Source organism: Dermacentor variabilis, chromosome 2 (genome assembly GCF_050947875.1).
Source record: "Dermacentor variabilis isolate Ectoservices chromosome 2, ASM5094787v1, whole genome shotgun sequence".
NCBI lineage: Eukaryota > Metazoa > Arthropoda > Arachnida > Ixodida > Ixodidae > Dermacentor > Dermacentor variabilis.
The window spans coordinates 43,901,625-43,916,178 of record NC_134569.1 but is presented as its reverse complement, the minus strand read 5'-3'; the positions used below and the strand labels follow the sequence as shown (position 1 = coordinate 43,916,178).

At 43.6% G+C, this 14,554-nt stretch overlaps 1 non-coding gene across 1 annotated transcript; it reads right to left on the bottom strand.

The window, feature by feature from the left end:
- Window positions 1-2,216: 2,216 nt before the first annotated feature.
- Window positions 2,217-2,289, bottom strand: TRNAK-UUU (transfer RNA lysine (anticodon UUU)). Its single transcript has one exon. It is a non-coding gene; the product is annotated as a tRNA-Lys (tRNA).
- Window positions 2,290-14,554: the final 12,265 nt, after the last annotated feature.

The following is a 14,554-nucleotide window of genomic DNA, read 5'->3' as shown; positions in this document are numbered from 1 at the left end:
TTCTCGTGAGAGGTGGAAATGGGAAGATGTAGGGCTTGTTTATAGGCCCTCTTGATCATGGTATTGAGTCTGAGCTTGTCAGTTGCATTGAGGCTAAGGTACGGGGCTCCTGCTCAGAGCGTAGGTGGTTACCAGGCGTATAAGGCTGTTTTCTTTCATGCCATCATGTCGATTTGCGATGCATGCAATGAGGCGAGTGGTTTGGTGTACATGAATATATAATTGCTTGATTATGTCAGTGTTTCTTCCGTTTTGTTGGATGCGTAAGTCAAGGATACGGATGCTTGGTAGAGTAGTTATGCGCTGCTGATGCACGTGGAGCTCCATATGGGGGGGGGGGGGGGAGGTTGCAGGAATTTCGGAGGTCAACGTCCAGACCTTCACCCCCATTTTGGAGGATTGTCCAAGAAAGCGTGCTTACCCCATGACCCAACGATGGAGTAGCTCAAACGTAATAAATTAAACAAAATCAAAGAATTAAGCCATTCAAATATCGTGCGCGTTTTTCGACATTGGATATCTGTGCACTTTAGAGATAGCTATGAGCCAGCATTATATGTACATATTTGACGTCGTGATTTACTGTTTTATTACGCAGTGTGCTCACTGGCACCACTTTTCCTATAAAAAGTTATCTGCTATACGGGCTTCATCATCCGGGGGCACAGGTCCAGTTGCCCGAGAATGAGGTAGCTCATAGATGTGAAATTTAAGAAAAGAAGGTAAAAGATGCAGCAGATCCAACGTGCCCTGTTGGAATCTACACACAGCGAAGCTTACAAGGAAGTGTTTACGCGCACCTTCTCATCTGCAGCTCAAGGATGGCCCGAACAAGGAGCTCTGCAATGAAACGCACCTCTGAACGCAACCAGCATTATAGGGGTTGAAAGAGGCAAGCTGGCTTTCTGTGCCATTTGTTTGGGGCATAGAGCTTCTAACTATACTGGTTTGAGGTACCCGAGCTCCCCTTGGAGGCGCAGATGCGACCCTCCACGCGGTTGCCAGGCGACGCAACGCATGCGCGACGGGCTACATCCGTGCTACGTGCCACAACGTTCGCAACGTGCGACCAAAGGTCAGTGGGACGCCTCGCATTGGGCGTTCACGGCAAGACTACAAATGAAGCTGTGTAGGGTGATAAGGGCTGGACAAGTTTTGATGTGAGGGGAAGCTCAGAGTAAAATTGATTTTGAAGAAACGACGGAGGAGTATGAAAGAAAGTAAATGAGTTGTGAGAGTGTTCAGGTATTTGTACGGGAAAAACATTGACTCGCGGTCGAGGAAAAGAACTAGGAAGCTTACCAGCAATATGCGACCTGTATGGTAAGTTATATGGCAGCAAAGACAATCAAACGCACACTCAGAGAGGCTGAGATAATTTCGTAGGTGGCGGCAATAGAAAAGAAACCTGCTATGAGCAACCACCTAAAAGGAAAAAAAAAAAACGAAATCAGGAAAGAAACAATTTATGACAACTCAAGGGGAGCTCATTACTTCACGGTCAGCAAGAGAGGCGCAGGGGACTCGCGAAGAAAGCTTCGCTTTGAAAGAAGGTCGTTGAATGTCAGGGGATTCCCTACGAGCCGTCATTACGCTATGTTGCAGGTATTATGCCATGATCTATAGTTTTATTACACAGACCGCTGGTGCACTCACTGACATTTCTGTGGGTAAATATCTTTCTAAATGAGCCGCTTTACTGTGTCCTCGGGCGAGATATACTGACCGACCTACCGACCGACTCGAAACTGAGGGTAGGAGGGGAAGGGGCGGGTAAAAAATAAAGAAAAAAACAAGCTTCACAGGACAAGTGTTTTCATTTGGTGGGCAATCACACCATAAAATTGCGGTAAACGTGGACTACACCAAGCGGCACAGGAAGTGTATGTAGTTATCTCAGAACAAAGGCATAAAACGCGAGCGGCAAACTTTGTTCACCTCAGTTGCTACGGCGCTGCGCTGTTGAGCACAAGGTCCCGGGTTCGATTCCGTCCACAGAAAGGGAGGAAAATGAATGAATGTAAAAAGGAAAAACATGCTCGTGTACCGTGCTTTAGGTGCACGTTTAAAGAATCCCAGCTGGTCTAAATTAATCGCGAGCTCTCCACCGCGGCGTTCCTAATAACCCATTTTGCAGTTTCAAGACGTTAAAGCACACTATTCAAATTAAACTATTGTCCACAAACCATGATGTAAAAAAAAAATGAAGAAAAAATCGCCCGAACGGGGGCTCGAACCCCGGACCGTTAGGTTAAAAGCCTAACGCTCTACCGACTGAGCTATCCGGGCGAACGACTAGGACGTCTCTTGTATACAGGAAACTAGGCATTTAGATTTTTTATTGCATTCAAATATTTTTAAAAGGAGGAGTGAACAGCTGTCAAAAGCGCAGCGCTCCGTTTAAACATATACACGTCGAGGTGACTAAAAGTCAAAAGCCAGAAAGGCATTCGCGGTTGCGAGTGTGCATGTTCTGCGCGAGGCCGGCGGCGTATCTGGACATGGCTTGCCCTCGATGCCAGGACGGGGAGGAAACCACCGTGAAAGTCGTCGTTGAATCGTGCACGTCGTCGCTTGCATCCCGTTGCGCCCCGGGCCCAGGTCCCCGCAACCTCCACGCCCGCAGCGGACAATTGCGATGATGCGCTTGCGATGGCGCTGGGCTTCCGTGGCACTGGGGAGTATAGTGAACTAGAATAATGTTATGTTGAATTCCAATGGTAGATCGCGAGCGCTCGGCCAGATCACGAACGGAGCGCATCGCTCCGAATGAGATCGCTCTCATCTGCTCACACCATATCTGAGAAGGGAATGCGTGCGCTCCCGCGGGGGCATTTAGTACAGGAAAATCAAGTGAGAGGGCGCTAGGATAGAGAGAGGAACAAGCGCTTGGAAGCGCAACCCACCACCCCATTTCACTGCCCGTGTCAGAAGAATCATCACTCGACTTGGAAATCGTACTGTCCGAGTCGGAGCTGTCTAGGAGCGCGAAGCGGTGTCCACGTTTCCCATGTCGTCCATAGCTGCCCGCGACCGGAAACAGGCGACCGTGACAGAAAGCAGAGGCGGGTGAAGGAAATACGTCACGAGGACTTCCGGTCAAATCTGCCGATTTCGGCGGAGCAAATATTTTTGCTCCACGGAGCAATCCGGGATCATCGGCTGGTCCCAATCTGCCATTGGAACACACAGCTCACGCTCCCATTCTGCGATTGGAATAGGATTGCTCCATACAGAGCAGAAAAACTTGATCTGGATCTGCCATTGGAATTCAACATTAGTGTTAGAGTGTACTAGAACATTATTCTAGCACACTCCACTGGGGAGCCTCCCCGCACAGGTGCAGCGCAAGTGCATCTGTGTGGTGTGAGCTCAACGTTGGCCGCACTGTGTGAAAGGTGCAAAGACGACAACAGGGGCGCAATAGAAAATTTCATATTTTCTGTTTTATTTGCCCATTTATTTTGTGGCCAAATCGGGGATTGCCCGTTGATCTCCAGATACACAGGGATGCGGCCGCAGACATCATCATCATCATCATCACCATAGAATCTCGCTACTGCTCTACTACTGCTCATCGCCCAACCACTCTCAAATACAACGCCATGTTAGCTCATTTTTAAAGGTTATCTTGATCATTATAGTATATGTAAGCTTCAGTAGAACTTGTAGTTAGCTGGCGCGCGTCCTTTACAACAAGTTTAGCGCAATGCAAACCACCAGGTCGAAGCACATCACGCACATTTAGCGTCCGTCCCGTGTCTTTTTTTTATTGTAGTGATTCGCTTCGCAAAAACGTATTGTACTGTACATACACCCATTACACTTGGCCTACAATTAAAAAAAAAAATGTCCATGCAGGCAGCTCATATGGACGCACTGTTAAACCTACAAGCTCCGTGGTTGTGAAAAAAATACAGCAGGCTTCAGCGATTCCTTCGGCTCTTAACTCATTTTTACTGCGACAGCAGCATTCTCTCACAGTGAATACCACAAGCTTATCCGTTGTTGAATTCGACAATAAAATTACTCGCTTTTTGTTGCGTTTACGCACTGCGCGCGAGGGGAAGAGACCCCAACGTTTGGGGTTGTCTTCTAGGTGGTAAGGATGCGGTTGTATAAGAACTTATAATTAAAGATAACATTAAAGAACTAATATTTATTAGAACATTTGAAAAGTAATTCTAATTTGTGATAGTACAGCAAGGGTAGTGGGGAACAGATAAGCTCCGACCTTTTCTTCTTTCTGATGTACGCAACCTCCTTTTTGTAGGACATAGTATTGCATGCTGCGAAAATTGAACTACATACACGGACAGACTTTAGCATTCTGAGACTCACCATGTCGAAGTAGGCTATATTTATTTAGTTAAAATACATAGCCTTATGAGACGTTTCCTTCGCAATGGAGTTGGCGAAATGCGTGTGCAAATCCTTCTTTTTTTCTTTTTGGTCGTGGTGGTCGAACATTTTACAATTAGTATATTTCATTTGCATAATATTGGTACACATTCTCTATTTTTCGTTTGTTTTATGTGAAACAATCACATTTATTTGTTTTAAAGAATACATTGTTGCGCCAAAAAAGGAAAATAAGGACTTGGGAAGGAAGAGTACGAAACGACAGATTGAGCGCTGAAACTTTATTTGTTCTTACGGACAGACTTTAGCATTCTGAGACTCACAATGTCGAAGTAGGCTATACTTATTTAGTTAAAATACATAGCCTTATGAGACGTTTCCTTCGCAACGGAGTTAATAATAATAATAATATTTGGGGTTTTACGTGCCAAAACCACTTTCTGATTATGAGGCACGCCGTAGTGGAGGACTCCGGAAATTTTGACCACCTAGGGTTCTTTAACGTGCACCTAAATCTAAGCACACGGGTGTTTTCGCATTTCGCCCCCATCGAAATGCGGCCGCCGTGGCCAGGATTCGATCCCGCGACCTCGTGCTCAGCAGCCCAACACCATAGCCACTGAGCAACCACGGCGGGTGTCGCAACGGAGTTGGCGAAATGCGTGTGCAAATCCTTCTTTTATCTTTCTTTTTGGTCGTGGTGGTTGAACATTTTACAATTAATATATTTCATTTGCATAATATTGGCACACATTCTCTATTTTTTGTTTGTTTTATGTGAAGCAATCACATTTATTTGTTTTCATCTTGCAGGTTCTACACTTTAAACAAAGTTTGCACCCTTTGGGTTGTATATCTGCCACACAACGGTAATCGTCATCTGCCTTGATGCGTTTCCGTATCTTGAAAACGCCGCGCCCGCTACTTTCCTGTCGGGAATGCTATGTCATGCTGATAACACGCATGTCGTTCGTTACTAAATAGTACCGGGCTCGCAGCGTTAAAGAAAGGAAACGCATCAAGGCAGATGATGATTATCGTTGTGTGGTAGATATACACCCAAAAGGGTGCACACTTATTTCAGAGTGTAAGCCTCCACATGCTTGACGTGACTGTAGTGTAGTGCTCCAGATAACCTTCACATTTGAAGTCTCCTAACTTTCCTTGAACCTCTTCTTGTGTTCATTTCTTGTGTAAATCAATATTTAGGCCACAGTGAGGAGGCAGTTGCTCTTTTAAAGGCTTCACACTTTTAAATGGTGATGGCTCGTTTTGAGTCCAAAATAATTTCGAGAGCAAAATGTTAACACTAGGCATCTCAGTAGACTGTTACAAAGCCTTTCATTCTAATAACTACCAAACCCTATTTCCAAAATGAAAGCATTATGGCGTTCGCGGGATACCCCTTAAACTTTTGCAATAATATCTTCGAAGCAGAAAACAACGCGTCGCTATTGGATCGAACCTTTCACCTGTAAGAACGTTAATTAACACAAGGCGTTCCCCACAGTATAAAAAAGCTGTAAATTTAAAGAAGATTTACAGAAATTTTCTGTACCGCAAAATAAATATTCTGTGAACGCTCTACACTCTTCACTCTTAAAACGGTTGCACCCGTTGGGGTGTAAATTTGTCCCACAACAATAATCGTCATTTGCCTTGCTTGCGTTTCCTTTTCTGAAAACTCAGCGCTCGCTACTTTCCTGTCGAGAATGCTGCGTCACACTGATAACGCGGCGCCGTTCGTGACTGGGAAGTACCGGGCTCGCCGCGTTAGAGAAAGGAAACGCGGGCAAGACGGATGACGATTATTGTTGTGGGACAAGATAAACCCCGAAGGGTGTACATTTTTCTAAGAGTGTTAAGCAAACGTACACCCTTTGGCGTGTATATTTGCCACACTCTAAAGACAGTTGCACCCTTTGGGGTGTATATTTGTCCCACAACAATAATCGTCGTCTGTCTTGCCCGCGTTTCCTTTCTTTAACGCTGCAAGCCCGGTACTTCCCGGTCACGAACGGCATGCGCGTTATCAGTGTGACGCAGCATTCTCGACAGGAAAGTAGAGAGCGCCGAGTTTTCAAGAAAGGAAACGCAAGCAAGGCAGATGACGATTATCGTTGTGGGACAAGCATACACCCCAAAGGGTGCAAACTGTTTTTAGAGTGCACACAACGATAATCGCCATCTGTCTTGCCTGCGTTTCCATGCTTGAAAACGCTGCGCTAGCTACTTTCCTGTCGAGAATGCTCTGTCATGCTGATGACGCGTGCATGCCGTTCGTGACTGGGAAGTACCGGGCTCGCCGCGTTAGAGAAAGGAAATGCGGACAAGACAGATGACGATTATAGTTGTGTGGCAAAGGGTCGTAATTTTGCTTAAGAATGTATGACAGAAACCTGTTCCAAAAACAAACAGGCATTTTCGGTTCTTCTTGATCCCTAGCCTATAAATCGAGTCAAAACTAAAATGTGACCATTTTAAATTATTGTAATCGGTAAAAAAATTTGAAATAAAATTTAAGAGTTGTTTTTTTCCTTTCATACAGGCCGTTTTTTTTGCATATACCACGCAAGACGCGCTGTTTGCGGTACTGCTTTGATGCCTCATGCCATAATCAAGATGGCTGCTCTTCCAGTCAACGCATGTCGGCACTGCTCCGTTTCTTTCGAAAATCATAAGAGGTGAGGGGTTTTCTTTTCAAGTACTACATTACAAACATTGCACGACGTATTCTTTTACACAATATTCTGCGCGTGTTCATGACATAGAACAGGACTACAATGTAGCCCGCAAAGAAAATTCAGGCGGACAGTGACAAAACTTTGCAACTACGTATTTCAGCGTGCCCTGCGCTTTGCGAGGTATCGTCGAACTTGGACATTAAATTTAGCTTTAGAACACGAGGTCGCGGGATCGAATCCCGGCCACGGCGGCCGCATTTCGATGGGGGCGAAATGCGAAAACACCCGTGTGCTTAGATTTAGGTGCACGTTAAAGAACCCCAGGTGGTCAAAATTTCCGGAGTCCTCCACTACGGCGTGCCTCATAATCAGAAAGTGGTTTTGGCACGTAAAACCCCAAATATTATTATATTAAATTTAGCTTTAGTTTTTTGTTATGGCACACGCAAGGGATAGCCAGCGGGCTTGACAAATGTATTACTGTCTATTCTTGCCTTTTCGGAATGTACTCGTTTTTGCTGTGGCTGCGAGAAAAAAAGAAAGCATGCGTGAGCTCTCAACAAAGCTCACTAAGCGATGTTAGCTCTTACCTACGAACAAGTCTTAAGTTTATTGGAGTGAATGCAAAGTGCGACTTTTTTTCTGTTGCGTAATATTTTATTTGCTTTCATGCTGGCATATAAACCCGCCGCATATGGGCACATGGTATGCGGTATTGATTTTGTTGCTCCGTTAGCTGCGGATCGAGTGCTTTAGTGAGCTACCGTCGGGAAATGATTTTGCCTGGCCACTGACCATGTGGATTCATATTGAAAATAGTCAGTGGAAGAATAACTAAATGTAAGAATCGTAGACTGCGAAAACTGAGAAACAAACGGTCGAAAATTTGCATAACTTGAACTGGAGCAACACATTTAGCAAAAAAAAAAGAAGTAATAATTAAAGCAACATGTATCATTGACGTAACTAATACTAACGCTAACTAATACTATAGTTAACGTAATGTGTCCACCGCTTTAAATTATCAGGACTATTTTATACCTTGTGCCATTCTGCTACAGACATTGTTGCGAAAATAGCTGACGTGTCATTTGTTTGCGACTGCGCATTTCGCGACCGGGCACAAGGGGAACCTACGGAGGCAGCGCGGGGGGGGACTTCGACTCCGAATGCGTACCTAGCCAAGGCTTTGACCCAGCGCGCGACCGCGCGCCGTATCTTGAAATTGATCTGCAGACGGCTCCATGCCTTTGTGCGCGCTGTGTTCTCGCCGCTCTTGCGTTGAACCGGTAGATCGCGCGCGTAGGTCACTTCGCTCGCTGCCGCTGCGCTTGCTCACACCGGCGTTTTCACAGCGAGTGTCCGCTCTCATCGAATGTGATGTGTTCGTTTGCTTGCGCGCGCTGACACCATGCTTGTTAAATTCTGTTACCAAGCGAATACTTCCATGTTTATACTGCCGATAAAACTAGTATCCTTACTTCGTATAGCTGTCTGCTAATTTGCTATCGCAATCGATGCTTCGCCTTTCCGGCGAAAGTGCCACTTTTCTTTCTTTATTTCAAAAAATAGAAAAAGCGCATGGATCGTAAGAACAGTAGGACCTATTGATATGGATTAAATGAAGAAGAGGACCTTACTTGAGCGACAGATTGCAATGTTCAGGTTGGTAGTTAAAACTGTTCACTGAATAACTTCATAAGTATTCTATTTGAAGCATATGCACAGATGCCGAAATTGAGGCCAAGAAGTAATCAAGTCGTCGCATCACTTCACTGATCATCTTCAATTCCGCAATTTCAACATGTGCCCTCAAGTGAATAGTAAGATTAGCTTAGAAAAGTTATAAAAGAGGAAGTCATGAGACAATGTGCACATTCGTTTTTGATATATCGTGTTCTAAGTGGCTGCATGGTTTAACAAAATTTTGAACCATAGTTGCACAAACGATATGTTCATATTGTCATGGATAGGTGACACGCATAAAAACAACGAACCAAATGACCAAGAGAGTGGTAGGGTGGTAATTACACTTGTAGCGGAACCGGTGGAGACCAACTGGATATCTTTTTCTTTCTTTGTCTTCATTGGCTGTTGTTTCTTTAAATTGAAGCAGTAGTCACTTCGAATCTGTCGCCTTTTGTATGCTTGACTGCACTTAAAATTGAAAACCACAGAGGCCTCAATTAACCTGAGATTCACACATCCGCACATCCGCTAGCTTAGTGCATATTGGCAATAATAAAATGAAGCTTGTCAGTGCAATGTTCTGTACAGGCTTCTACATTTTTGAAACAAACAGCGACCACCAACACCGAGTTGTGTGTGCGTTGTGTCTGCATTGTGTGTGCGTTGTGTGTATGTGTGTTGTGTGCGCGTGTGTTGTGTGCGTGTGTGTTGTGTGCATGGGGAAGGGAGGGGAGGACATGTACAATATATCCCATGGCGAGTGCTGTTTGTTTCAAAGTGTATGCGGTGCGACTGACTGGCCAGGTACTAATATTATTCAGTTACCTGAAACGGAATAGTCGTCTGGCTGGAATAAACATAATTTGGAAGTGGCCTCCCACATGGTACTCATATACGCACACACTGCTGGGCATTGTTGGCTACTCTCCGAAAAAAAAAAAGGACTGTGCTTCACTGAGTTCTGTACAATCATGATACTGCCATATGTATAATAAATCACCACTGTTGTATTCAGGTCAGTCGCAGCATGACACCCTGAGAGAGGAACCAACGTCCAGCACCCAAGCAAGCAGTACGGCCTTGCACTAAAAGTTTTTTCCATAATCAGGTGTCTTCATGATTGAGTTTTAAAGTAAAAGTCTTCATCAACGTAATGCCGAGGCATTTAGATTTTTTTTTCAGCACCATTGTGGTTTGATATATAAGCTGGTTCTATTGCACTGTAGTGCTGTGTATTGAACAGTTGTTTTCATGTGGCCTATTTAGCTGTCAGTTTTTCTTGCTTTAAAGTAACACGCTTTTCTATTTTTGTACGACACAAACGGTAGCCTGGTTCCTCTTTGTAGCATCATTTATCAGTGTTAGCGCTGCCACATGCTCTTTGGCACGCATGACTCCATGAAATATCTTATTCCTTGGTTTAAAAGAGAAAGAACACCCGTTGCGGTGGCTAAGCAGCTATAGTGTTGCGCTGCTAAGCACGAGGTCGTGGGATCGAATCCCGGCTGCGGCGACCGCATCTTGATGACGGCGAAAAGCAAAAACGCCTCTGTTCCGTGCATTAGGGGCACGTTAAAGATCACCTGATGATCAAAATTAATCCGTAGGTCCCCACTACTGCGTGCCTCATAATAAATCGTGGTTTTGGCACATAACACTACAGAATACATTCAGAAAAACAAAAACAAATGTTCCAGTGAAATTAAACAATCTTCAGCTGAGCACCGTTTTGCGACTCAGCTACGATGGTTAAACCAACATCTGACTTCGCGCACAGTTCCTTTTTACATAAAAAAAGCATTCGATTGTCTGCATTTTAAAAGTACGTCTCTCCAATGTGCACTGCATAATATCTGGACACTGTGACATCATGCAATAGTTCTGCGGAAACGCGCAAGGTGGCGACAAGTAATTACGAAAGAAAAAATCAGACATCCACCTGTTCGTAGCAAGTTTCGTAGCAAAGTTCAAATCCCGGACCAGGACGAATTTTTCTTCAACTATACACGAGGCTTTTTCTTTCGAGGAACCCATATGGGTTTTCTTTGTAGCAATTGCTACGAACGGGTGGATGTCTCATTTTCCCTTTAGTAATTACTTCTCTCCACCTTGCGGGTTTCCGCAGAATTATTACGCCAAACTCTTGCCTTTGCTTCGAGTTGTTGACAAATTCTACTTCGCCCTACCATCTGCTAGCCGCCTGGTTAGCTCAGATGGTAGAGCGGCTGCCCCGAAAAGGTGGTGGTCCCGTGTTCGAGTCCCGGACCAGGACGATTTTATCTTCAACTATATACGAGGCTTTTTCTTTCGAGGAACCCTTATGGGTTTCCTTTGTAGCAATTGCTACGAACGGGTGGATGTCGGATTTTCCTTTTAATAACTGTGACATGATGTACACCTACCATGATGCCTCATGCACACTGAACATCCATCTTGATGCTATTTTGTGTCGCAAATTTGTGCTTGAATACATGCCGTGGCTAATTCAAAACAAATTTACTGACAAGGTCGGGGGAGTTCCGTAACTTGGCCAGCAGTGTCTATTATACGCAGATATCTGCGCATCTATTCACTTCGCTCGCCTTGCTTTGAAAGGGCATGCACGTTTGCCTGTTCTTCCTTCTTTACGTATGCGTGCGATCCATGGCAAACGGAAGCTCATCTACAGCCTGGGAAATTGACTTTCAAGCTGTTATAGCACCTGGAGGAAAAGCGATGCTGCTTGTTTTCTGAGTCTAGTGCGCATAAACAGTTCTATTAATATACCTGTTTTCATATTTATCTGTCCAGTGATATTTTGATGTAAAATAAACCAAAAATTCATTTTCTTCGACAATGTCACAAATTACAAATTATTTCTTACAGCCACTGAGAAAAAAAAAATGTTGACCATATCTAACAGCAGCGCAAGAAAGCTGAGTAAAGTAAAAACGGAGACACACACGAGCGCTACGTGTGACCTTTGTCTTTTTTGCGCTACAGTAGAACATTTTCAGCTTTGAGCACAGCGCCTAATTTTCGTTTTGAGATCAGCTGCATATTTAGGTGATATCTATTATTTTACAATGATTATGTGGCGTGCGATAATAAAACTCAAACATGAGAGAAATTCACATGACAATGGAGGCTAGAAGTGATAAACAGTGGTCGAACAAGGAATACTGGCTGCATTCGACGTTTCTACAAAGAAAATTCTCTTCGTGAGGGCGGCAGCTGCCCTCACGAAGAGAAATGCACTTTCAAAGCGTTGACTTCAGCGACATTCCTGGTTCGCCCGTTATTCATCACTGATAGAAAATTGTCTTTACGCGTCACACTTCTGTACAGTGGAACAGAAAAAAAATTAGAGTAACAGAAGAATATAAACAGAAAACAGAACGTTTTCTGTGCCTCAAAATGGATAATTGTTTAACGCATACAATTTCTGTAAGATAAAACTGAAGATATTATTAATATGACAGAAAAATTTTAAACAGAACACAGAACTTTTCCTGTAATACAAAACAGATAACTGTCTTTAAACACAATTTCTCTTAATGTAAAACAGGAAGAACTTGGTAAATAACAGAACAAGGAAAGATAGAGAACAGAGCTTTACAGAAATATTCTGGTAAGGCAGCTGCCAGAAAATTTGTTTTTTACGGAACAATTTTTTACAGTGTAGGGAAGTCTATTTGGACATATTTTATTTAATCATTATGTAAACGATATCACAAATATCAGTAAACATGCACAGTTCATAGTCCACGCGGATGATATTAGCCTTTTGGTTTCGATCATTTGACATCGTGCATCTTACAGCTTTGGCAAACACGACTTTAAACCTATTAAAAGAGAGGAGTAATTTAAATTCGTTAGCGATTTAGACGCATAGAAATAAGGCTGTACTATTTATGCCCGCGCAAGAGCACGCTAACTGTAACACTGCTCTTTATCTCGGCACAGAAATGATAGAATTAGTTGATAATGTAAAAAAATGTTAGGAGTGGTTTTTAACAAACATTTGATTTGGGATGCACACATAGAATGCATTAAGTCCAGCCTAGCGACAACATGTGGTGTAATTATTACGATTACGACCACATGCTGCCTTCTAAAATAAAACTCTTATTACATAACAGTCTCTTCCATTCACATGTTCAATATCTTAAACATATAGTGTGGGGTCCGGCATTGCAAACAAACATTGAAAATCTAAAGACACTACAAAAGAAAGCCGTCCGAAACATTATTAACGCTCCATTTGATGCACATAACTCGAAATATTTCGTGTTCATAATGTGTTGCCTATTGGGCAGATTTATGAATATAACCTAGTCTTGAAAAGTAAAAGAAAAAAATATTTTTGGTCTAATAATGTGGGTTTCAGAAATTTGTGCACCTAACTGAATCAACGAAAGTGTCGTACGAATTCAGAAACCGAAACTAGTGGATGTTCCCTTTCTCAAGGACTAATTACGGTTTGAAGCAATTGCAATAACAAGTACCTGGAATATTAAACTTGTCATATGCTCCTCATACTGAGCTGAACACTACTACAAAAAGACACTGAAAGCAACTTTAATAAATAATGGTAAATTTTCATAAAATTACAATATTTGCAATTCTGGTAACCAGGTTTAAAACCTCTATTTTTCCTTTTATTTCGTATTTTTATGTACCGCGAGATAATGCCAATATTCCACAATAAGTACTTGTTTAAACATTAATCTGAACGCGTGTCTATATTTGTTTATTGATCGTGCATGAAGGGCCTTTAATATGTGCGGGCAAATGTATTTCTTAAATATAGAAGTTTGCATATGTAAAGATGTCGATATGCTTTGTACCTGTGTAATTCAGTTTTCTATTTCTTATTGCCAAAGCAAAAGGCACAAATCCCGTCAAGCTGCTGTTGTCCGGCTTTCTGCTCCTTGCCCTCGCATTTTCTTTTTTTTTTCTTACTCCGCGACATTTTTTTCTCTGTGAATAAATTAGGGGAAATTAGGGGAAAGCAAAAAATTTTACAACTGAATGTCACGAGCGAAAGGACGCAGTGCCGCCTACAAAATTTGAGCGATTTTATTTTCGCTATTCGTTTGTAGCACTACTACACATTAGCACGAGTGAATACTGTGAGCTACTGTGTAAAACTATACGTGGCGCGAACCTGCCGTGGTTGCTCAGTGGCTATGGTATTGGGCTGCTGAGCACGAGGTCACGGGATCGAATCCCGGCCACGGCGGCCGCGTTTCGGTGGGGGCGAAATGCGAAAACACCCGTGTACTTAGATTTAGGTGCACGTTAAAGAACCCCAGGTGGTCAAAATTTCCGGAGTCCTCCAATACGGCGCGTGCCTCATAATCAGAAAGTGGTTTTGGCACGTAAAACCCCATAATCTAATCTATACGTGGCGCGTTGTCGTGGCGACGTCGAGGTTGTTTTCAACCAGCAGCCTTATTCCCGGCGCGTTCCCTATTGTGGGCATGTGCCATGTTTCACGGCTTATCATCGTCGTTATCGCGTACGTTTCTTTGTGCCGCTGAACACTGGTTTCAAGAGCGACAATTTCTCAGCGATGCACATTACGTAATCAGCGCCCGGTACAACATTGCTTGTAATGGCTTCCGAAATGCATTTGCTGAAGCAGCTGCTCTCGGAGCCAGTGTGGAGCGCAAAATGATGCCATAATTGCGTATAATGGCGTTTTTACATTTCGGCCCCATCGAAAAGCGGCCGCTGTGGCCGGGATTTGATCCCGCGACCTCGTGCTTAGCAGCGCATCACCATAGCCGCTCAGTCGCCGTGGCGGGTTGTAATGTGTCCTAGTGAGGCCGCAG